The following is a 24,051-nucleotide window of genomic DNA, read 5'->3' as shown; positions in this document are numbered from 1 at the left end:
AGAATAATGTAATTAGAAACATTCCTCTACCAGTCTAAGATGGCGTTCTTCCTTCCCGATCAGGACGATATCGTCCAGTCAATCCTTCACGGAAACTTAACAAATGTGCCTGATCCTCCTTCTAGAGTCGTTAAAGTATTCGTCAGCTCAACCAAATCAGGTGAGATGTCGCTTCTGTATTTAAAGGGAACTTAAATAGTTTACATTCTACAAATACATAGTTTTATATGGTTATTTGATTTACCTTTATTTTCTTGCTATAACACTGTAGGCTGATTGTGTTGTTAGTCTGTGAAGTTTCTTAAGCAGCTTACATGATATTGTATTCTGTGCTATCACCATTGATATATTTGCATCTTTGGAGCTTTCATCTGACGGATGCAATGTTTTAATGTTTATACAACAAGTTAATTGTGTCGTCCGTAAGGTCAGTTTTATTTTTAAATATTGTATTTTATGTCGTCGTTGCTGTAAATCAATCGTTGTTTTCAATGTACATCATGTTTCCTCGTCGTTTTCAGTTCCCATCATTAGGTATTATAGTTTATCTCGGACGACCCTCCAATTTATTATGTTTCGTATCACGATTTCAAATAGCCTAAAAATGAGTGAAATTGTAATTTTAATTTAGAAGTTAATTGGATGTATAGATGTAACAAATTTATGATATTTGCCAGCATGACTGAAACGCCCAGTTTTCTTTCTTAACAATAATATATTTTAATATACAAAGAATACTACAATTTATAATAACGATTATTACAAATAATGACTTTTATGCAAAAGTTCTACAAATTTAGAAACAATATTCAGTCTTCTATCTAGTCTGGAACTGAATATTTTATCGACAGTTCTCGATGAGCGAATTAATTTTGAGTTGATTTCGGTACAATTCAGATAACGGGAAGTTAGCTAGCTATTTACTGATCACACATGCGTTTTCACTGCGGAAGTTAGTCTTTGTCAAATACTAATGCCCGATGTTAATTCACTGAAGTTAAACAGTTTGTAATGTTCGAAATCTTTGAACGTTCCTGGTAATATATATGTAGTTCCCGATTACAGATTGCGAGATTTATAGTATACCAACAGTAGCAAAACCAACAATGTGTACTGTCTCTCCACGTCTTGCAATGGCTACCTTTCACAATCGTTAGGCGAGATTCTAGAAATTTCAGCTACAGCAACAACAATGAAAATCCCTAGTGTTTACATACACACATATACATTGTTCATTTTTACACTCGAGAATCTTGTAAAACTTTAGTGAACAGGATGGAATTTCGCAATACAGATTTAATAGTACAAGTTACATGTGTTTCTAAATATATATTTAACTTAAAGAAACATCGTTATTAAAATAAATATATAAAAGTAAATCCGTTATATCATGTACTGCGTTCTCTGATTTTCTATGTACAACACCTAAAGTTATCTTGTAACAAGCCTTCTATCTCATTCCACACATTATATACACGTCATATTTCGGTACAGATTAAGTCGTAGACATATGATTACCATATTTCTTGTGCACCTTCTCAGTTCTTTAAATATTCAAACCTTATTTCTTTATCAGTATCATTACATGATTCATGCTCTTCAATCCACATTCCAAGAAGCTGTCGTGTTTTAGGGTATTTTTTCTCAAATAAGTTATCAAAGAATGGTAAAGATAAGCTACTGGATAAAATTACATTTAACGAATGTTATATTATTACCTGCAAAAATTATGTAAACATTAAAAATACATACAAGACACGTGCGTCTCTCTAAGCTAACTGTTGTTTTTTTTTGTGTTTTTTTGTAGATAGTAAAAGTTTGGATGTGTATTTTATGAGAGTTCTATAGATGAAACTTACACTAATGTTAATCTTTTCTTCGTGACACACTGTCCACTTGAATTCAAGAAGTCATAAGTTTGAAAGTAGGAAAAAACTATGACTCATTTCCTGGAAAGTTAAAGTCTCTAAACTTTTTTTTTTGTTTAAAAAAATAAAACAAGGAGCTGTTCTCAAATATCAAATAACCACGAAAACATAAAGTAAGAGAAAGTCGCTTTAATCTAACAATTATTTATGTTAGATATATAAATATTAATATATTTATAATATATATAATATAAATATGAGTAAGGATTTGACAGGTTTAAATACTGTGTACGACTAACCAACTAAGTTTAAGTTTCGTTCGTACAACTAGCACTGAATGGTGTTTATCAGGCCAACAGAGGAACAGGGTGTCGCTTTAATCTGACAGCACTAGGTGAGACTAACCAAATTGAAGTTTCCTTCGTGTAGGTAGCACTGAATGGTGTTTTTCAGACCATTTAATTAACAAAAAAACTTACAGAATAATCTCGCTCGTTTTAATAAGTGAGTAGTTAAGCAGCAAACTGTGTAAAAATAGAAAGAAAGAAATCGCTTTGCAAACTGATAAAAAGAAAGGGAACGAAAAAATATACAGAATTTGTTAACTATGTTGCAAAGAAATTACATGAGAAGAAATGATATTAAAGGTTGAAATCGGAAAAGACAAAGTTAAATAATCTGCCTTAAAAATTTAATTGTTCAATTTTTAATAGCAAAGTATTAGAAGGTGTTAGACTGTTTAGAGTTTATTTATAGCTTTTAGTTTCTTATGTCGTAATGTTAAGCTGTTCATTGATTATGAGTATACATATACATAAACTTTTCATAAAACTTACTTTCCTTTGACTTAATTATAAGTATTAGCAAAATCGAAAAGAGAAGAACAATAGTTGAGTTGAAAGAAAAAAATTACAATTAGAACATAAGAAAAAATTAGTTCTATGTCGTAATCCAAATCCTAATCAATAGAAATTTCTCATTTTTTTGTAATCTGACGGTGTGAAGTCTTCGTGAACAATCTTCGTGTCATTAGTGAATAGTAGCTGGTAAGGATTTGACAGATGGTTTGTCTGGTATGGGCTTGGCAGATGGATTGTCTAGACTAGCGTTGTCAAAGCTCGACCAGTTTAGTATGACAGCTAAAAGTCTGTACTGTGGCTTAACGTCTCGAATTAACCTATCAAAACAATCCAAACATGTTTTACAATGTTAAGGTCTGAGTTCTGAGTGAGCCCTTCTGAGACGTTGATACCATTACTTTAAGATTAAGCCTGGTACTATAAGTTTTGACAGGTATATTACCCTGCTGAAATAACATATTTTCCATGGTCCATTTATTGGGTTATTTTACAATTTCTCAATATTCATGAACAAATAGAGATTAAGAAATTGGTTCCAACACTCTAAAGCACTTAATACGCCTACCCCCACAACAATAACATCCCACATCGTTTCTTTAAATACGCTGCAACAAATACACAAATTTTCACTTTCCCGCTCATATTCAACCATCGGTATGTGATGCTTCTCTGATGTGGATGTGTATTTATTCTCAGAAAATAACCCTGTAGAATATGGTTAAGCTATGTCAAACTTTCAAAGTTTGTCCTGAGATAGCTGTCAAGATGGTGTGTATTTTATTTGAAATACCATACTATTTGACATGGCCATGTGGTTAAGGCGCTCGACTCGTAAACTGAGGGTCGCAGGTTCGAATCTCCGTTGCACCCACCATGCTTGTCCTTTCAGCCATAGAGGCGTTATGTGACGGTCAATCCCACTATTCGTTGGTAAAAGAGTAGCCCAAAAGTTGGCGGTAGGGGTGAGCAAAAGCTGTCTTCTCCCTAATCGTACATTTTTAAATGTGGGACGGCTAGCGTCGTTTGCGCTCGTATAGCTTTGCGAGAAATTCGAATACTATTAATGAAACTAACATTAGATTATATTAACTTAAAAAGACATATAAATATTGATTTCCTGCCTTCTTTTAGTAATTTATACTACACTTTTGTTTCGAACAACAAATAACATGTTTGTTTCTTTGTTTTTGTTTGTTACTTAGATATTTTTATTGTAATAGTGCATTTGCAGTGTTAATTACGTATATGGAATTTGTAACAAGATTACATCTCGTATATAATCTCGAAGAACTTCGTAAGATATTAGTGAAATAACGGCAGAAGAAATCGATAACATTACTAAATCGTAATATTTTAGTTTTATCACATTGCGTACTATTAATTACACCACTACTTCAAATTAATTACATTAATTAGCTGAACATTTTGTGCAATAGCAAATTCTATTTTCTTAGGACAATGTATTGTGTCCCATTTTATCACAAGTATAGTATTGCACACGGCTATTACAGTGTTCAGTTTTAATCACCTGCTTGTATTGTTTGGTAATTTATGCATATCAGCAGTGGATATAACAAAGCAATATTCTGAGTATTCTCGTAAATAAACGTGCAACTGTGATATACGTTTCACAGTTTCTCTTTATGTAGTTTCAAGGTTCCATAATATATAAATTTTCACTTTTTTCAAATAAACGTTTCAACCGATTACTCTGCATGTTACTTCGATTAAAATAGTTCTTTAGCCAATTTGATATTATCTCACACCCCTTAGTACAAATTTAAAAAAAAAATGTTTCTTTAAATTCTCTCCAGCGTTCAAAAGCCATTTCTGAACAGAAAGCCTTCCATTATTCTGTTGGTTCTCTACTCAGACAAGTTTTGTAGTTCTGATCCTGTTCTAAAGGTGTAAACCTGTACATAGGTAACGTGACCTATTTAACAACAACAAAAATCAAAATAAGATATGTGTTTCAACACGTGTCTGAAGATGACATGAAACATCAAAACACGAAGAATCAGTTTTTTAGTGGTCATATATTGACCTTATTAAAATATTTTTAATTTATATGCAAAAACGGCTCGTTTGGGCTGAGAAAACACTTTTTACATAGAAGAGCGAACAACGTTTCGACCTTCTTCGGTCATCGTCAGGAAGGTCGAAGAAGGTCGAAACGTTGTTCGCTCTTCTATGTAAAAAGTGTTTTCTCAGCCCAAACGAGCCGTTTTTGCATATAAATTTTCTCAACAAGTGGGTTTCTCGTCATCACTGATTAATATTTTTAATTGTTTACCAGTTTTAACGTTGTTTATTAATATTATAACCTATCACTGTGTACTATTTTAGACAGTATAAGTTAATTCAAATGTTCAAGTTGGAAATTTGGTCATTTATTGTTTATGAAAAGAAATACAACTGTCAATGATGACATTTGGACTTTAATTTTAAAGGATCAGCAGATCCTCGGATACTTAGATTTTCCTAAAGTAGAAAGTACAATAATATTTGGCCTGATATTAGATTGTACTTGTAGCTTTAAAGCACAGACAATGAAATCGTAAAACTAGTTATTTATCGTCAGTTGTTTAGATCTACCTTCAGCTCTTCCCTAACAAACAAACACATTCATTAATTCTAGGAAATAGTCTTTAGAAGTTGATGAAACAAGTTTGTTCCTCTGAACGTTGCAGTGATGAACTATTGTGTGACAGACTGACAATTATGATTAAAGTCTCGTAAGTCATGGATCCTCAAATATTCTCGAGATAAGCTCTCACACAAACACAGAGAACATTATGCATAGTATTTGAGGCTACCACCCATTGAATCGAAAGCTATTAAGTACCTTAACATCACTGTGAAATTTTCCCACGGAAATTAGGAATCGGTGTCCTTAGTGCTGAAAGACTGTCCATTATAACACATCCTGATTTTGTTATTTAGTATTTTCAAAATATTTAGTTTAATTTTTAACCAGTTAACATAATGTTACTCCACTGTGTTGCTATTCTGTACTACAGGTTTCTCAATAATACGACAGTATAACTAAACGTATCCACCAAATATTTGAGTTTAATTGTTTGTTTTATACTGAAGACAAGGAATCGAACACCCGATTTTAGTATTGTAAGTACGTACACTTACATCGCGAAACTCAAACACTTTATTACTAAACTAGTTATAGTAGCAGCCTTATGCCAGAGAAGCAAAAATATCTGCCCCCAGTGACTGGAAAGTTCAGATTAATCTATCATTTCTTGGACTTTAAAAATATTAATTGTGTTGCGCCCTTGGTTTTACTCAGAGCCAAATCTCAGAGGTACTGTCTACCGAGCCGATCAAACAATAACGCGCGGCCCGTCTGGCCAGGTGATTAAGACGGCACTTGACTCGTAATCCGAGGATCGCGGGTTCGAATCCCCGTCACACCAAACATACTCTCTCTTTCAGCCATGGGGACGTTATAATGTGACGGCCAATCCAACTATTCGTTGGTAAAACAGTAGCCAAGAGTTAGCGGCGGATGGTGATGAATAGCTGCCTTCACTCTATTCTTCACACTGCTAAATTATGGACGGCAAGCGCAGATAGCCCTCACGCAGGTTTGCGCGAAATTCAAACCAAACCAAAAAATAATGAACATTTTTTTTATTCTTGAAGTTACGTCATATTTTGAAATCTGGATGAGAATATAATTAATTAATTAATTCTTAAAAATTTAGTGTAGAAATAAACATTATTCACGTTTGTTCTTCTTTCATTTCAAAAGTAAATGTTGAGTTTTGTCTGTGTGCGCAGGACTTCCAAAGCAGCGCGGGAAACGGACGCCATCTTTCACAATAAAAGTGAGATCAGATAATCAAACTAGTGTCTACAGAGGTCACTCCAGTAGTTCTGCGAGTCTTATCGAAAATTTCATAAAAAATATGGATTATAGAATGAAAATAGGTTTCGTGAACTTAATTTTATAAGAACCAAAACATCGGATTTTGTAATATAGCTTCTCATATTCACGGAATATTTTCTGGGTTTTTTTTCAAAACATAAAACATCGATATGTTTAAGAGTGGACGAAAATATTTTAAATTAAAAGGAGGCTTCGTTATTACAGTTTGAGAACCGCTAAGTTAGATCAAGCAACACGTAAATATCCTTTAGTTTTGTCCTTTATAAGGTAGGGTATCTTTTTATTATTCCTTTTCATGCCATTTCGTAGCCATAGTTTCTTGTTACTGTAACCGGCAAACTATTATGGTGCTATACGTCAAATGGTGTCATTCAGCTAACATCAATGACAGCATTTTGAATACAGAAGTTTCATTTTATTCATCCTCTAGAATTTAATTTCCATAGCAACTAGAAATCCAAAGTGACAGAACAAAAGAAACACAAAATATTAACGTGTATTCAATAAAGAATCTAGAATATGAAAAATGTTCGGCGGTAAAAAAAAACAAAAAACACATGGGACCCACCGCTAGTACAGCGGTATGTCTACAGATTTACAACGCTAAAATCAGGGGTTCAATTCCCCTCGGTGAGCTCAGCAGATAGCCCCATATGGCTTTGCTATAAGAAAACACAAAAACTACGGGGCTGGCATATACTGATTAAAACCAACATATGTACAAACATATATCGACATGCAATATTCTGAGAGATCCGTTTTTCGCATTTTTTTACCGACAGTATTTTTATCATATTTGCCATACATGAGATAAAATCAGAAAATGAAAGTATGCCACGATTATGCTGGCTGTCCGGTTCTCTGCTTCTTTCTTAGTTGCTGCCATAACTATTTACAACGATTATGCTGGCTGTCCGGTTCTCTGCTTCTTTCTTAGTTGCTGCCATAACTGTTTACAGACTGGATTCGAAATGTGTCACTAAACTGGGAGGTAAATAATATCGTTCTTTGATCATGAGTTTTGACCAGAAACAGAATATGAAAAATCACAGATACTCATTCACGATCATTTGATAAATGAATAAGGATGAGATGTTGAACCTTAGTGGAGGGTGCGCGATATTTTTCCTGACCCGATCACGTGGGACGGGATAACAACAACTTAATTAAACAGTTAGCTGTGACTGTCTTTAAAACGTTAAGCTCATGTCCAAAAACAAACAAACACATTTTGAAAGTTAATATTTCACGTTCAATCAGTAAAACAGTTTCTGTTACACTGACACTTTATATTTCACAATAATATGTAGTGTTTGGTTTGTGTTGAATTTCGCGCAAAGCTACACGAGGGCTATCTGCGCTAGTCGTCCCTAATTGTGCAGTATAAGGCTAGAGGGAAGGCAGCTAGTCATCACCACCCACCACTAACTCTTGAGCTACTCTTTTTTTAACGAATAGTGGGATTGACCTTCACCTTATAACGCCCCCATGGATGAAATGGCGAGCACGTTTGGTGTGACGGAGATTCGAAATCGCGACCCTCAATATGTGGAAAGTAAACTCCATAATTTTTTTTTTTCTGTTTAAATAAAGGCAGTGTTTTCCGTAGAGCTTCAGTTTACACGAATAGCTTTTCATCCTTTACTGGGCCCCGGCATGGCCAGGTAACAACTCAACTTGTAATCTGAGGGTCGCGGGTTTGAACCCCCGTCGCACCAAACATGCACGTCCTTTCAGACGTTGAGGCATTATGATGTAACGGTTATTTTCACCATTCGCTGGTAAAAGAGTAGCTCACGATTTGGCGGAGGATGGATGACTAGCTGCCTTCCCTCTCGTCTTACACTGCGAAGTTAGGGATGACTAGCGCAGGTAGCTCTTGTGTAGCTTTGGGCTAAATTCAAAAGAAACCAAACGAAACCAAAACCATTCTTTACTGTTTTGGTTGTATTCTAGCCGGCCTAATGAGCACTGGATTGAAAGAAACGCGTCGTCGGCAGCGGATATGGCTAACAAAACGTGGATAGAATACTATTATTAGACTCTTTCGATTTTTGAATATCACTACGGGGCTAGATAAATAATGCGATGTTAAAAATATATTAGGCTCAATAATAATGCCTTATAACATGTATTGTTGGCTATAACCATTCTGAGCCAACTTGGAAAACACGTTCACACCGTGCATATTATTGTTTGAGCAGACATCGTTTCGCTAAATTAACCAGGTGTCAAGAAAATGTGAAGCTGTTATATGTCATCTTATCACTCCCGATAACTGAATGATGTGTTTGAGACTTAGAATGCTAATTCGTGGTTCTATCCCCATGGTTGGTATAGCGTATATAAAGCCATTGTCAAGCTATGCACTAAAAGAAGACAAAGAAACTTCAGGTTATCAAACTATGAACGCTAGGGGAATATTGGAAAGAACGCTGCACACGGATCAAAGCATTTTTTGTTGATTTCACGCTTGTAATAATATATTTTTAGGGTGTTGAAGCTCAAAGATAAGCGTGATTTTATGAACACAATAAGTTATTAACTTGCTGTTTTATGTCCAATTTAGACTTCAAGATCAAAGGTTTCTGTCTTTTCAATATGGTGTTTCAGTTCAGTGAACATCATAAGAGACGAACAAGCTATAATACGTCGATAAAGATCAAAGTATTGCTACTATCATATTTGTAGCACCACTGTAGTCCGAAAACGAGCGCTGTTTACCAAACATGAAAAGCTCTTCATTTCCTTACTTTCGTTTTTTGATCATACAAATCAATATTTTTACTATTTTGAAGTTTCTTTTTTCTTTCAGTTTAATTATGTTTTACTTGAAGGCCCTTTCATTTCTGGCTCTAACGCTGAAAAACTGTCTGAACCAAGTAATCAACTGAAATCTTAAAACAGTGTATTTTTTTTTAAGAAAAGGCTTAAAAAAAGCCTTTTAAAAGACGACGACAGCAAATATGGCTGTCACATTAACTAATTTTCCCAAAAGAGGGCCGAAGGCCGCCTGGAGTGGCTACCTGTTTTAAACATTTTCAACACTATACAGTAAAGTGTTGTCTGTCAGTCAGTCAGTAGATTCTAAAATGACTTCAGGTAAGGGACTTTAGGCCAGTAAAATTTACATGTGCCTTGTGAATTTCAAAAGCAAGAAATAAAATTATTTAATACTTTTAATTTGGGTTTCATTTACTCTAAAAAAGAAAATATTCTGGAACCCTACGGAAATACATCTAGTTTATAATGCAAAATCTGATACTGAGTGCAAATCCCTTCCTGTTATAAGCTTAACGATTAGATCATTTAGTTGAGTCAGAGTTTGTTTATTTCCAGTTAAGCACAAAGCTACACAATACGCTATTTGTTCTTTTCCCAACGCGGGTATCGAAAGCTGTTTTCTAGCGTTGTAAGCCAGCAAATGTACGGCTGTGCTACTGTGGGGGGTTATCGTTGAGTTGTAAAATCTATTACTGGGCTGTGCATTTTAAATCTTGTAAGTAATTCTACTTGGTGAGTTATTTCTAACGTTGTATTACATTAAGTGCATTTATAATATATTTTCTTATCAGCCAGTAGTACAGCGCTATGTCTGCAAACTTACAACACTAAAAACTGGGTTTCGATTCCCATGGTGAGCAGAGCACAGACAGCTCAATGTGTAGCTTTGTGATTAATTCAAACCAGTTTTCTCATAAACTAAATACATTGTATATTGTAGAGTTTCGTAGAATATTATCATATCATTACTTGCTCTAAATTGATAATTAGATGTTACTGTCCACAATATTCGTACATTTTCGTACAAATATATTCTATTCTAGTATACAGCATTATTTATAATGTCTCAATTTTTGTTTTAAACTAATTAACACCATCTATTATTTCAGTTGAAGATTTGTCTGTTATAAATTATAATTTTTTAAAACAAAACGTCATGAGCAAATAAGCGAGTGTGGAATAGGCTTAAGTTATTTTAGCGAGGCTATTTTGTTGTTGTTTTTTTGTGTTGAGTTTCGCGTACTTCTTGGCTCTTTATTTTGTTTTTTTTTGTTAATTTCGCGCAAACCTACACGAGAGCTATTTGAGGTAGCCATCCCTAATTTACCAGTGTAAGACTAGAGGGAAGGCAGTTAGTCATCATCACCCACCGCCAACTCTTAGGCTACTCTTCTTAACGACGAACAGTGAGATTGATCGTAACTTTATGACGCCTCCCACGGCTAAAAGGCGAGTATGTTTTATGATACGAGAATTCGAATCCGCGACCCTCAGATTACGAGTCGAATGCCCTAACAATCTGGCTATGCTGGACTAACTTTATTCTGTGTAAATAACCAAGCAACATATAATATCAGTATAACAAAAATATTTAGACGCATACTTTGTTTTCCCATCTAAATACCCGACCCGGTATGGCCAGGTGGGTTAAAGCGTTCGACTCGTAACCTGAGGGTCGCGGGTTCGAATCTCCATCGCATTAAACATGCTCGCTCTTCCAGCCGTGGGGGCGTTATAATGTGACAGTCAATCTCACAATTCGTTGTTAAAAGAGTAGCCCAAGAGTTGGCGGTGGATGGTGATGACTAGCTGCCTTCCCTCTAATCTTGCACTGCTAAATTAAGAACGGCTAGCGCAGATAGCTCTTGAGTAGTTTTGCGCGAAATTCAAAACAAACAAAGAATCTACATAAGAAATATTTTACGACTACACAGACAAAGCAAACCTTTTAAAATAAAACCTTGATGAGAATGCGTCAGTCGAAATATTAGAATTTGAGGTAAGAACTTATTTTTACTGTATCAAAAGGATAACTTGTATTCATAATTTATAAAATACAATGCAACAACTGTCATGACTTCCATATTGGAGAGACAAGCAGAAATATGGAAACTAGATTCAAAGAACACAGAAAAACACTTTCATACATTTTTGAATACTGCAAATCAAATAAACACAGCATAATCATAGAAAACACCCAGATACTAAGTAGGAAAACAAATATAAACAAACGCAAATGCAAATTCAAAGAAGCCCTGCTTATACAACGACTCAAACCAAAATTAAACCAATATAAAGGGACACCTTATTCCCATACTAATTTAAACCTAACATCCACCTGTAACGCCCCCTACAATCCCGTACCCATTTATACTATCTTCCCATGACATGTGTCTGGCAAGGTCGCTTGCAAACTATCTCGTGTTTTTAACCTGAAGATGACCTAAGAAGGTTGAAACGTTGTTCACTCCTTTTCAATAAAAGTGTTAATACCCATACCAGCCGTTCTGAGATACAAGCTTAAATAATATTATAAACACATGCTGTTCCTTTACCTAGCAAAGAGCATAGTTCCAATTCGTTAAACATACGATTTAAAATGTAAATGAAACTAATTAAAATGAATCTAAGCCTTTGTAAGAATATATATCTTTAATAACTGTGTAATCTACCTGGATGACAGTTTTTCCTGAACCCCTACAGCGCCATAAGGTTATGTTTTCAGTACAAATTTGCATAAACCAGAAACAAAGTCGGAGGCGTTGCCCTCTTTATATAGAAACGTAGAGGGCTACACTTCCTTTTCCCCCTTTGTATGTTATACAGCTTATTTAAATGTATATATCTACACTGGCAGTTTGCAGTCGTTAAGAGTGAGTGAGCTGTAGTGGAGCAGAATGTAAAAAAGGATAATGTAACGTGATTCTCTGTAAAATGTCTGTGCCATCCTGATCGCAAAATTATGTGTTCAGCAAGAGGCTATCAGGATCCACTTTGCTCTGAAAAGCTACATGTGGCTACGTCCTGCTGCTGTACCCCTAAAAGTGGTAAACATATTGTTTAATTACACTATGTAACAAAGTTTTTACTTTTTCTTGTTCCTGGGCAAAAAGTGTTATTTTCCAATTGTTTTGCTTAAAGTAATTGGAAAAGACCTATTTTTCTCTTCAGACTTTGCTTTTGTGACCTAGGAGCGTATTACGAAAACTTGATGGGAGACTATATTTGGGGGCTGATACGTGAAAGTGATTTACATTACAGTCGCAAATCTCGAAAAATTACTCACTTCTAAACATTTTTGTATAACTTTAGTATAAATACATGTAAATCTTGATTCATATGTTGTTTTATTCAGACCTTATGTAAATGAAAATGTGCAAATTTGCCCGTTTTTACATATAAAATAGGTTAATTTCTAAACTTCATTATCCAGGTCACAAAAGCAAAGTTTGAAAGGAACAATGACCATTTTCTGTACTTTTACAACACAAGCAATTAAAAAATAACACATACTATCCAGGAACAAAATTTGTGTTACGTAGTGTTATTTCATTATTTTCTCTTTCAGTTGTATTTGAGTGTAATTCGGTGAATGATCAACAGTCGCTTAATGTACTTCATTTTCAAGTAAAACTCGGACAAATATCATGTAAATAATCAGTTTTCAAACTCGTGATTTTCATTCATGTTTCATACACGTTAAATTTTATCTTTTGCGCGAATAAGAAATCACTGTAACCACTTTTGTTTTCTGGTTTAAATGTTATTGTAAACGTCTAATTATACACTAATTAAGCAACTAGAATTTTGATATAGTCATTATTACTATGTTAAGAAAATTATTAATGCATAATTCTAAAAGACGCAAGATTTGCATATCAATTTATCAAACGTTTGAGAAAAACCTGAAGGTGTATAATTAGGACGCTAGAGAGCATTTAAGGAAACCATTAAAACAATGATATATATCACTATGCAGTACAAATAATGCACGTGAATTTAGTTTGCAATAAAAACACAACATTTGCCAGTTAGTCATAGTACTAAAGAATTGGCCCGGCATGGCCAAGCGTGTTAAGGCGTTCGACTCTTAATCCGAGGGTTGCGGGTTCAAATCCCGGTTGCGCCATCACATGTTCGCTCTTTCATCCGTTAGAGCGTTATAATGTGACGGTCAATCCCACTATTCGTTGGTAAAAGAGTATCCCAAGAGTTGGCGGTTGGTGGTGATAACTAGCTGCCTCCCCTCTAGTCTTACACTACTAAATTAGAAACAACTATGTGGTAAAATAATCAATAATGTCGAGAAAACTCACTTATAGAAAAAATATATACGTTAAAACAGCTCGTTTGGGTTGAGTAAAGTTTTTACGTAGAGGAGCGAAACAAAAAATGATCGAAAAAAAACAACAGAAAGAAGACAACTTACACAATTTTACTGATATCCAACAGCCAAACTTCCCAGGAAAAATTAAAAATTAATATTTTCCAGAAACACCTAAAACAACATCTAAAACGATTTTTTCAAAGAATTTTCTCACAAAACCATCAACATAATTTCACAAAACAGAAAACTAAAAAAAAAAAAATAATCTTACGAAAAGAGGCATAAATTCCATTAAAAGCCTAAAACAAGATATTAACATAAAAATTCTAAAAGCAGATAAAGGGAACGCTATTGTCATTATGAACACGAATGAATACATCCAAAAATTGAAAAAACATCCTATCAGACACAAACAAATTTAAACCAATACACACAAATCTAACAAAGACACAAGAAACACAACTAAACAAAATACTACTAAAAATGAAAAACCGATTCACGCACACCACAAATATACGGCATCCCCAAACCTCATAAACCAGATTGTCCATTACGACCAATAATGTCCGCATATGAATCATTTAATTACAATATTGGTAAATACAGAGCATGGGCATTCTCCAAACATCAGCCAGCTCATTCATCAAAGACTCTTTTAATTTCAAGTCTAATCTTAATCAACTTAATCATAAAGCCTTAATGGCCAGATTCGATGTTATATCCCTCTTTGCAGAAGTTCCAACCGCTGACGTCTGCAACATAGCATTAGAACTCTATATCTGAGACCCTAACTCATCTATAGACATTCCCAGCAACCAATTAGCAACCCTCATAGAATTCCCCACGATAAAGACAAACTTGAAGTTCAACAACCACAACTATATACAAACAAATGGCCTAAGCATGGGCAACCCAGTATCACCAGTCTTAGCCAATATTTTTATCACACAAGTTGAAACACAAGCAATTAACACAGCTTTACATCTAGCACTATACTGGTACAGATATGTAGATGGCACAATTGCGGGATCACATCTACGGAACACAGACTTAATTTTTTCAATCACATTAACGCTATACATCCCAACATTAACTTCACATGTGAACAGGAAGAAAGCAATAAAATATCGTTTCTTAACCTCAAAATTACAAGAACCAATATATAATTAAAAACAGGAATCAACCAAAAAATAACCCATACGGGACTATACATTTCTTGGGACTCAGCACATGAAACAAAACAAAAACTCAACATACTAAGAAACCAAATAAACACAGCCAAAAAATTATGCTCACCAAATAAAATTAACGATGAATTAGACAAAATAAAACAATACTTCATCAACATCAATAAGTTTCCTCCACAAACAGTAGAAAACATTATTCGCACACACCTAGACAGAAAGCAAAATCAACCAACTAAAGTAAATATATCTCACGAATCAATAAATCACGAAACCATATACTGCTGTATACCATATATTCCCGACATCAGCAAAAAAATAACCAACATTTGGCAAAAATTAGTAACAAAATATGACATTCCAGTTAATACCAAATTTATTCAAAAACCCGGCACAAAACTGAGGTCTATACTATGTAAAAACTACACTGACAAACACCACACCAACATTATTTATAAAATGCAATGTGATAACTGCCACGACTTCTATATTGGAGAAACAAGTAGAAAAATGGAAACCAGATTCAAAGAATATAAAAAGTCACTTTCACACGTTTTCAAACATTGCAAGTCAAATAAACACAACATAACCATAGAAAACACTCAAATACTAAATAAAGAAACAAACATAAACAAACGCAAAATTAAAGAAGCCTTACTTATACAACAACTCAAGCCCAAAATAAACCAATACAAAGGAAAACCTTTATAGCTATATTAAAAATGATATAATAAATAATATAAAATTATATATTCAAACAACTAAGCACGCCCTCTACATTCCGACATCAGTTACACAACCCCTTTCAAACATGTGGTTAGCTTCCGGTCAGTTACCTCTTTCTTTCTTTGTGAACCTGACGATGACCGAAGAAGGTCGAAACGTTGTTCGCTCCTTTACATAAAAAGTTTTATCAACCCAAAAGAGCCGTTTTTACATATATATGTGGTAATATGTGTCGGAAATTTCTACGAACCATTGAAATCAAGTTAAAATTAAACAAAAACTATTAACCTAGAAAATGAAACGTCTCAAACATAACCTAGTTTTAAGATTTACGACCATTACGTTACTGTAATCCTTGATTGAAAGTACGATGACAATTAAATTTTTGGAGTGTTACAAAAATATGGCGTGCATAATAACCTTTTCTTGCATAACATCAAATAAAATATTTTATAATAAGTGCTTTTCATGTATCACGTTAACAAATTTAAACTCAGGATTTCATGTTCCTACAACATTTTAATTTTAACATTATTTCGGATTCTTTCTTGAAACACATCAGACTTGATTTTAGTGTTTGTTCTAATTTTCATTAAGAGTGGTAAAAAACCAACTTTATGTGACTAATCATTAGGTTAGATGTGTGCTTAGAACAATTAATTTATTGATACAAGTTTCTCGAAAGAAAATTTGTATATATAATTAGCATGTAAATTGTACTCTGTTATTACTCTGAATATTAATATTTATTCCTGAAATATATCCAATCCATTGTATATCACGTCACGTTTGGTTTCACGAAATAAAAGAAATCTTAATAGTCAGAGTGAATGTATCCAGATAGAATAGTTTGATTACTGTTTGTCCATAATTTTAAAGACGGATCCCACGGAAATCGTGAGAAGAGGGTGACTTGATCCCTTGTAAGCGTAGTGAGTGTCGGTATAATAAGCCTTAAGTAAAGACGTAGTATGGGATTGCCTGGTCTAGAGCCAAGCGTATAAATTTATCATGAAAGTAAAAATATGGATTCACTTATAAAATTACGTCATTTCTGAATTAATCTATTTTCTGGTATCTCACCAATGTATTTAATAAAATAATTTTTAAAAAATCCGTTAATCAATGGAGACTATAAATTAAGGAGTCATCAAATACTTTACCATTTGAGATTTTTTTATATTATTCTTAATCATATGAAGTTTGCGAAGCAGAAGTTAAACTAGATATTTGTTGTACTCTCAACATAAATAGGTTTTTTCTTCCACCAGTACTTCAAGAACCAGGACGCATTACATAATGACCTACCTTACGATTTGTGCTCTGATGTTCAGTGTTTGTTTAATCGCTGCGATTTTTTTTTTGTCTCTCATGAATTTACATATAATTATCTTTTAAGAAAGGTTTGTGTATGCTGTTTAACATTGACACCGTCCTTTCGTTTGATCTCTTTAAAATTTTTAGCTTCTCTACATATATACATGAAAACACAGCAATGTATGAAATATTTTCTTTAATAATGGATGGCAGTTTACAAATTCATGTTTTGTTACAGTAAATTATTTCCTTTAGTCGTGTTTTTGTTTACATTTTGGTTATTCTTGTTTGTCTGTTTGTTTCTCGGAAGTTTCGTTAAATACCGAAGGTTTCATGTATCGGGTGTAATTATTACTCACTATGTGAAATCCCTAAAATGTTTAAATTATTCCCAAATCTTCACTTACTTTTTGTTTCGAAGCTCATTTAAGAAGAACTTAAATTAGGAACATTTGTACCAATAACCATCTGATAACAACATTTTAGGCCTGGCATGGCCAGGTGGTTAAGGCACTCTACTCGTAATCTGAGGGTCGTTGGTTCAAATCCCCGTCACACCAAACTTTCTCGCCCTTTCAACCGTGGGGGCGTTATAAGTAACGCACAATCCCACTATTCGTTGGCAAAAGAGTGGCCCAAGAGTTGGCACTGGATAGTGATGATTAGCTGCCTTCCCTCTAGTTTTACACCGCTAAATTAGGGACGGCTAGCGCAGATAGTCCTCGTATAGCTTTGCGCAAATTTCAAACTAAACCTAACAACATTTTATTCCTCTTGAACACAACCGATGTAGGTATATTCTGGTTTATTGGTTTAAAACTATAGAATAGAAAAACTAGCAAAATGTCACAAAACTGTAAGTTACTTTACAGGTTAGATGAGGTTCTGTGGTTTCTTTCCAAGTACTTCAGTTTCGTCACACAAATCGCTTAGCTAGTGAATAATATTAAACTTCTAGAGCAAATATGAATTATATGTTATTTCACTTACATATTGTCAGAGTAGAATGTTTTGAAACACTTGTCAAATTAACTGATTTTAACAACCCGATGTTTAACCTCATTAGCCTTCAGTCCTGTCGCCGAACTATCGAGAGGCAAAATGAAAGTTGCTTCGAAATGAGCAGTTACATTGTACCAGTTGTGGTTCACTAAGTTGTACAAAAACAGTTAATATTTTCGGAATGGCTACACACATATATAGAAAAGAAACATATATATTTTATGAAAAGAAATCTAATATCGCAATTACATATTAAGATCAGTAATGAAACATAGAAAAGAGCACTAATCACATTATTGACTATTGAAACTAACCGGTAACAGTTTCTAAAATTGTATCAAAACGTTATAAAACTCGCGAAAAGAGCAACTTTAAAACCCAAACAAAGATATTATATCAGATATAGCTAGATGACCATGTGGGAAGCAACGTTTAAACTCCAAACCAAGATATTATATCAGATATAGCTAGATGACCATGTGGGAAGCAACGTGTAAACTCCAAACCAAGATATTATATCATATATAGCTAGACGACCATGTGGGAAGCAACGTTTAAACTCCAAACCAAGATATTATATCATATATAGCTAGACGACCATGTGGGAAGCAACGTGTAAACTCCAAACCAAGATATTATATCATAAATAGCTAGACGACCATGTGGGAAGCAACGTGTAAACTCCAAACCAAGATATTATATCAGATATAGCTAGATGACCATGTGGAAAGCAACGTTTAAACTCCAAACCAAGATATTATATCAGATATAACAAGACGACCATGTGGGAAGCAACGTTAAAACCCAAAACCGAAATACTATATCGGATATAGCGACTATGTGGGAGAAACGGCAGAAACTAATAAATACTTTTCCCCCAGGGTATACCGATAAGTCTACGGACTTACAACGCTAAAATCCGGTGTTCGATTCCTCACGGTAAACATCCTGTAGTGGTTTTGCTCTAAAAACTAACTAAGTAATAAATGACACATTGTTGTAATTATGTATTATGTAAAATCAACCTTTATCTGTATAAACTAGATATATGTGTTCTACATTGTATTTTGTTTTGCTTACATTGTTTGGTATTATTAACACTTGCCACACAAGCCAGCCAGGTGTGATGATAAGATTCCAAGGAAAAATGAATTACTGCAGAAATGTTTGGGTTGTTTTCATTAGACAACTTAAACAAGTTTGTCACTATTTTCGAGGTCTAGTTCGCTGGACCAGACCTGTGACCTGACCTCAGACCACGAGAGCCAACACGGAGAAGTTATCTTGTAAATATAAAGTGATATTGCAACTAAACAGTCTTGAAATGTTCTAAATGTGGTTATAAATGTTAGGCTTCAAGAGTAGCGTAAACCTATAGTCCATTTCGGATGAATGAAGAACTTACTCGAAGATATTCCAATCGATTTGACATACCAGCTGAACCAGAGATTCGTCAATTAATTTTGGCATTGACAACGAAACGTAAAAATAATATTATTTTTGAAAAAAATGGGGTTAGAATCATGTATATGAAATCATTAACTTCAATATTTTGTGAAACTAACTGTACAGTTAAGCCTAAAGATATACTGTTAAAGCTGAAGTATTGATACGATGCATTGCAAGATGATTTCCCTAGCGATTCTCAAATCAAAAATTTCATTCCTGTAATGAAAAGTCAATGTAAGTAGCATAATAAAATGTCCAGTATGGCCCTACCGTAGTATTATTCGTGAAAATTCATCATGCCATATTGTCACTAAATGTCCAGTATGGCCCCACCGTAGCATTATCCATGAAGATTCATCATGCCATATTGTTATTAAATGTCCAGTATAGCCCCACCGTAGCATTATCCATGAAGATTCATCATGCCATATTGTTATTAAATGTCCAGTATAGCCCCACCGTAGCATTATCCATGAAGATTCATCATGCCATATTGTTATTAAATGTCCAGTATAGCCCCACCGTAGCATTATCCATGAAGATTCATCATGCCATATTGTTATTAAATGTCTAGTATAGCCCCACCGTAGCATTATCCATGAAGATTCATGATGCCATCTTGTCATTAATGTCCAGTATAGCCCCACCGTAGTATTATCCATGAAGATTCATCATGCCATATTGTCTCCAATATTTAGTTGCAATTTTCATTTTGAAATTTGTGCCGAGTTTTTTTCATCAAGATCAATGAAAGTAACCCTAAATTTTGATAACTTCACGACAAATATTCGATATTAAAATATAATAATGTTGTCAATAAATCAAAATCTAATTCCTGAATATAAGATTTCCTGTTTGCGTTTCAATATTACTGAAAAGCAGTAATATTAAAAAGAGTACGTTATTCATTATTTTACGATAAGTCAAAATCTCCTGAGATCAACTAGCATTATATATCTCACAAGACAAAAGTTCCTGAAAATAAATTATCTCTTTCGAAAATTACACTTTCATTTCTTAAATAAGTGTAAACACTATTAAAGGATTTGCTTCCAAGTATCTTAGTGGATTTCATTAGAGATAATGCCATACTGAACTGTAAATATTAAAAGTTGTTCCGTATAAAAGGATTGTATTATCTTACATTAGATAACTAAAGCAGTGTGAAAGCCAGTTAACGAGCACTTTAATAACTGCCATTAACCCAGTCGGGTCGATAGTAAAGAGTGCCCATGAAGCTTTGGACGTCTTGTTTACGTACACAAATCAATTCGATGTGTTTTACGCTACTACAAAAAAAACGTTCCACTCGCATTTATAGCTAACTATGACACTCATGTTTTCGTCAACTCACGCATTTTAAAGCTACTTTGGAATTAGAAAGGTTATAAAACATGCTCAGAGAGGAAATGCACGGCTATTGGTGGATCTTTTTCAATCGGTAACATTTAAGGCTTGCTCGTTGGTGTAGCATAATACAGAAAAAAAAACACACTTGTAGGATAATGATCTAACCTCTACTTACAACACAAAATACCATACTAACATAAAAAAGTTATCTTATCTATACAATACAAAATTTTACACATAAAGGGAAAAAAGTAACGTCCTATTTGTACAACAGAAAATACCACACTTAAAGGGAAAAAAGATCCTATCTGTACAAAAGAAAATACCACATTTACAGGATAAAGAGCCATCATATCCATACGACATAAAATAACACATTTACAGAATAAAGAACCCATCATTATCCGTACGACATAAAATACCATATTTACAGGATAAAGAACCATCATATCCTTAAGACATAAAATACCACATTTACAGGATAAAGAATTCCTATCTATACAACATAAAGTGTAACACGTACAAGATAAAGACAGAGCTGTACTATCCATGTTACTTTTATATCAATTTTCAATCGAGCAAAATTTAAAACCTACTCTTAACTATTTTAACTCTCTTATAAGAAACTAAGAAGCATTGGGTTATGCTTTGGAAACCGGAGATACTAAGAGCAAATAAAGCTACAAACTAAAAACAGATCTTGTGAGTAAACTATAAGTATAATGTTACAAAATTATACACGGGCTTTGTATAAATACAAACTTATCAGGGTTCATGGTATGTTCTGTTGCGTGTACGTAATAACCATTAAAATATTAGTTAAACCCCAAGAGGCTAACTACCCAACACATTCAACTAGTTACTTATTAATTCACATCACAAACGTCACAATGACGCGGCCCACGTACACTCACGTTACCGTATTTAAGAATATAAAACTGGCCTTTACGAAGTGCCCTATCTTGGATGTGTTTTAATGGACTATTATTTTGTGAAATAAGTCACGTTTCAGTTACAATACATAACACATATACACATGCTCGGTTTTCGTAGCTTGCTAAGCTGTACGAAATTTACTGGGTGGAGGAAGTGAAACGAAATATTTTTTTCATTAGGTTATATATAGGGTAACATCTAAGTTACCCTACGTTACTATATCAGTAACATAAAATATCTTTAAAATTTGCATACTTTAGTAACTAAACTGTATGTGGGTTTTAAAAGATGGGAAATTTCGAACAGGCTAAAGATTCAACTTACCACCAGAAAGATTTATCTTGAAAGAAAGAGGTGGTTTGGTTTTAGCCGTCGCTAGAGGGGTGGTAGCCGTCGCTAGAGGGAAGGCAGCTAGTTATCACCACCCACCGCTAACTCATGGGCTACTCTTTTACAACGAATAGTGGGATTGACCGTCACATTTATAACGCCCCACGGTTGAAAGGGCGAGCATGTTTGGTGCGACGAGGATTCGAACCCGCAATCCTCGCATTACGAATCGAGTGCCTTAACCACTTAACGATGTCGGACCAGAAAGAGATGACGCTATTATATTACAAAAAGGACGAAGAAAATCACCTGGAGGAACATTCCGAGCTTTCGATTAGTTATTGAATATATTTATATGGAATACATAGAAGTGTATATTAGGGACATTAATAATGCTGGGCGTACACTGACTAAAATTAAATTTTCTGATGAACGGTGGGGAGAGCGTCATCAAATGTTTAACGTACTGTTACTAAGATCCCTACTGTTTATATGAAATCCGCTGTAAGTTGCCTTAAAAACGTAGCTCCGCACATTTTGATATCATGGTTTCGTAGTAAAAGTGACGGTCAAATAAGAATAGTCCAAGGATGGTGACACGTGTTGTTGATTATCTACTATATCTGTGTAGTTTATAATTACAAATAATATAATACAACCAGTATTACCTTGTATACATAAACAAAATCTGAATATTAACCCCGTAGACTGATGAGTAAGATTAACTACCAGCAAATGGTTATCAAATATTGTCCTCTATACAGAAACATTAACCCAGTTATCAATCTGTAAAGAGGTGAAATATTAAAATTGCAAGCTATTCTATCCGACTAAATAGGGAGTAATTAACTCAAATTACTCAACCATCCTTTCATAAATTAACCAACTACGTAACTGAATAAGGAGTAATTAACACAAATTATTCAAACATCACTCTACCAACATTTCATAAATTAAGCAACTGTGTGTCTGAATCAGGAGTAATTAACTCAAACTATTCAACCATCACTCTACGTCCTTTCATAAATTATCCAACTATATAACAGAATAAGAAGTAATTAACTCAAATTATTCAACCATCACTCTACCATCCTTTCATAAATTAACCAGCTATGTAACTGAATCAGGAGTAATTAACTCAAACTTTTCAACCATCACTCTACCATCCTTTCATAAATTAACCAACTATATAACAGAATAAGGACTAATTAACTCAAACTGTTCAACCATCACTCTGCCATTCATTCATAAATTAACCAACTACGTAACTGAATAAGGAGTAATTAACTCAAACTATTCAACCATCACTCTACCATCCTTTCATAAATTAACCAACTATATAACAGAATAAGGAGAAATTAACTCAAACTGTTCAACCATCACTCTACCATCCTTTCATAAATTAACCAACTATATAACAGAATAAGAAGTAATTAACTCAAACTGTTCAACCATCACTCTGCCATTCTTTCATAAATTAACCAACTACGTAACTGAATAAGGAGTAATTAACTCAAACTATTCAACTATCACTCTACCATCCTTTCATAAATTAACCAACTATATAACAGAATAAGGAGAAATTAACTCAAACTGTTCAACCATCACTCTACCATCCTTTCATAAATTAACCAACTATATAACAGAATAAGAAGTAATTAACTCAAACTGTTCAACCATCACTCTAACATCCTTTCATAAATTAACAAACTATGTAACTGAATAAGGAGTAATTAACTCAAATTATTCAACCATCACTCTACCATCCTTTCATAAATTAACCAAGTATATAACGGAATAAGGAGTAATTAATTCAAGTTATTCTACCATCACTCTACTATCTTTTCATAAATTAACCATACTATCTGTATACAGAGACAACAGTCATATACATACGAATGAGCCAATTACCTACACATACAAATGTAGACTTCATAAATTTATTTTTTGATTTTTAATAACAGATTTTACATAATTCAGCTACGCAGATTTCAAAAACAATATTAATTTT

The 24,051-nt window shown here is 33.9% G+C and overlaps 1 pseudogene across 1 annotated transcript in view; it reads left to right on the top strand.

The window, feature by feature from the left end:
• The window catches only part of LOC143254408 (NACHT and WD repeat domain-containing protein 2-like), a 178,468-nt pseudogene that overhangs the window by 74,154 nt on the left and 80,263 nt on the right, over positions 1–24,051 (top strand). Inside the window, exon 2 of the transcript XR_013030185.1 lies at positions 3–160. The product of XR_013030185.1 is annotated as an NACHT and WD repeat domain-containing protein 2-like (transcript). The remainder of the gene's footprint in view (positions 1–2; positions 161–24,051) is intronic.

Source organism: Tachypleus tridentatus, chromosome 6, assembly GCF_004210375.1.
Source record: "Tachypleus tridentatus isolate NWPU-2018 chromosome 6, ASM421037v1, whole genome shotgun sequence".
Taxonomy (NCBI): domain Eukaryota; kingdom Metazoa; phylum Arthropoda; class Merostomata; order Xiphosura; family Limulidae; genus Tachypleus; species Tachypleus tridentatus.
Note: the sequence above shows the minus strand (reverse complement) of the source record. Positions and strands in the feature narration are given on the sequence as shown.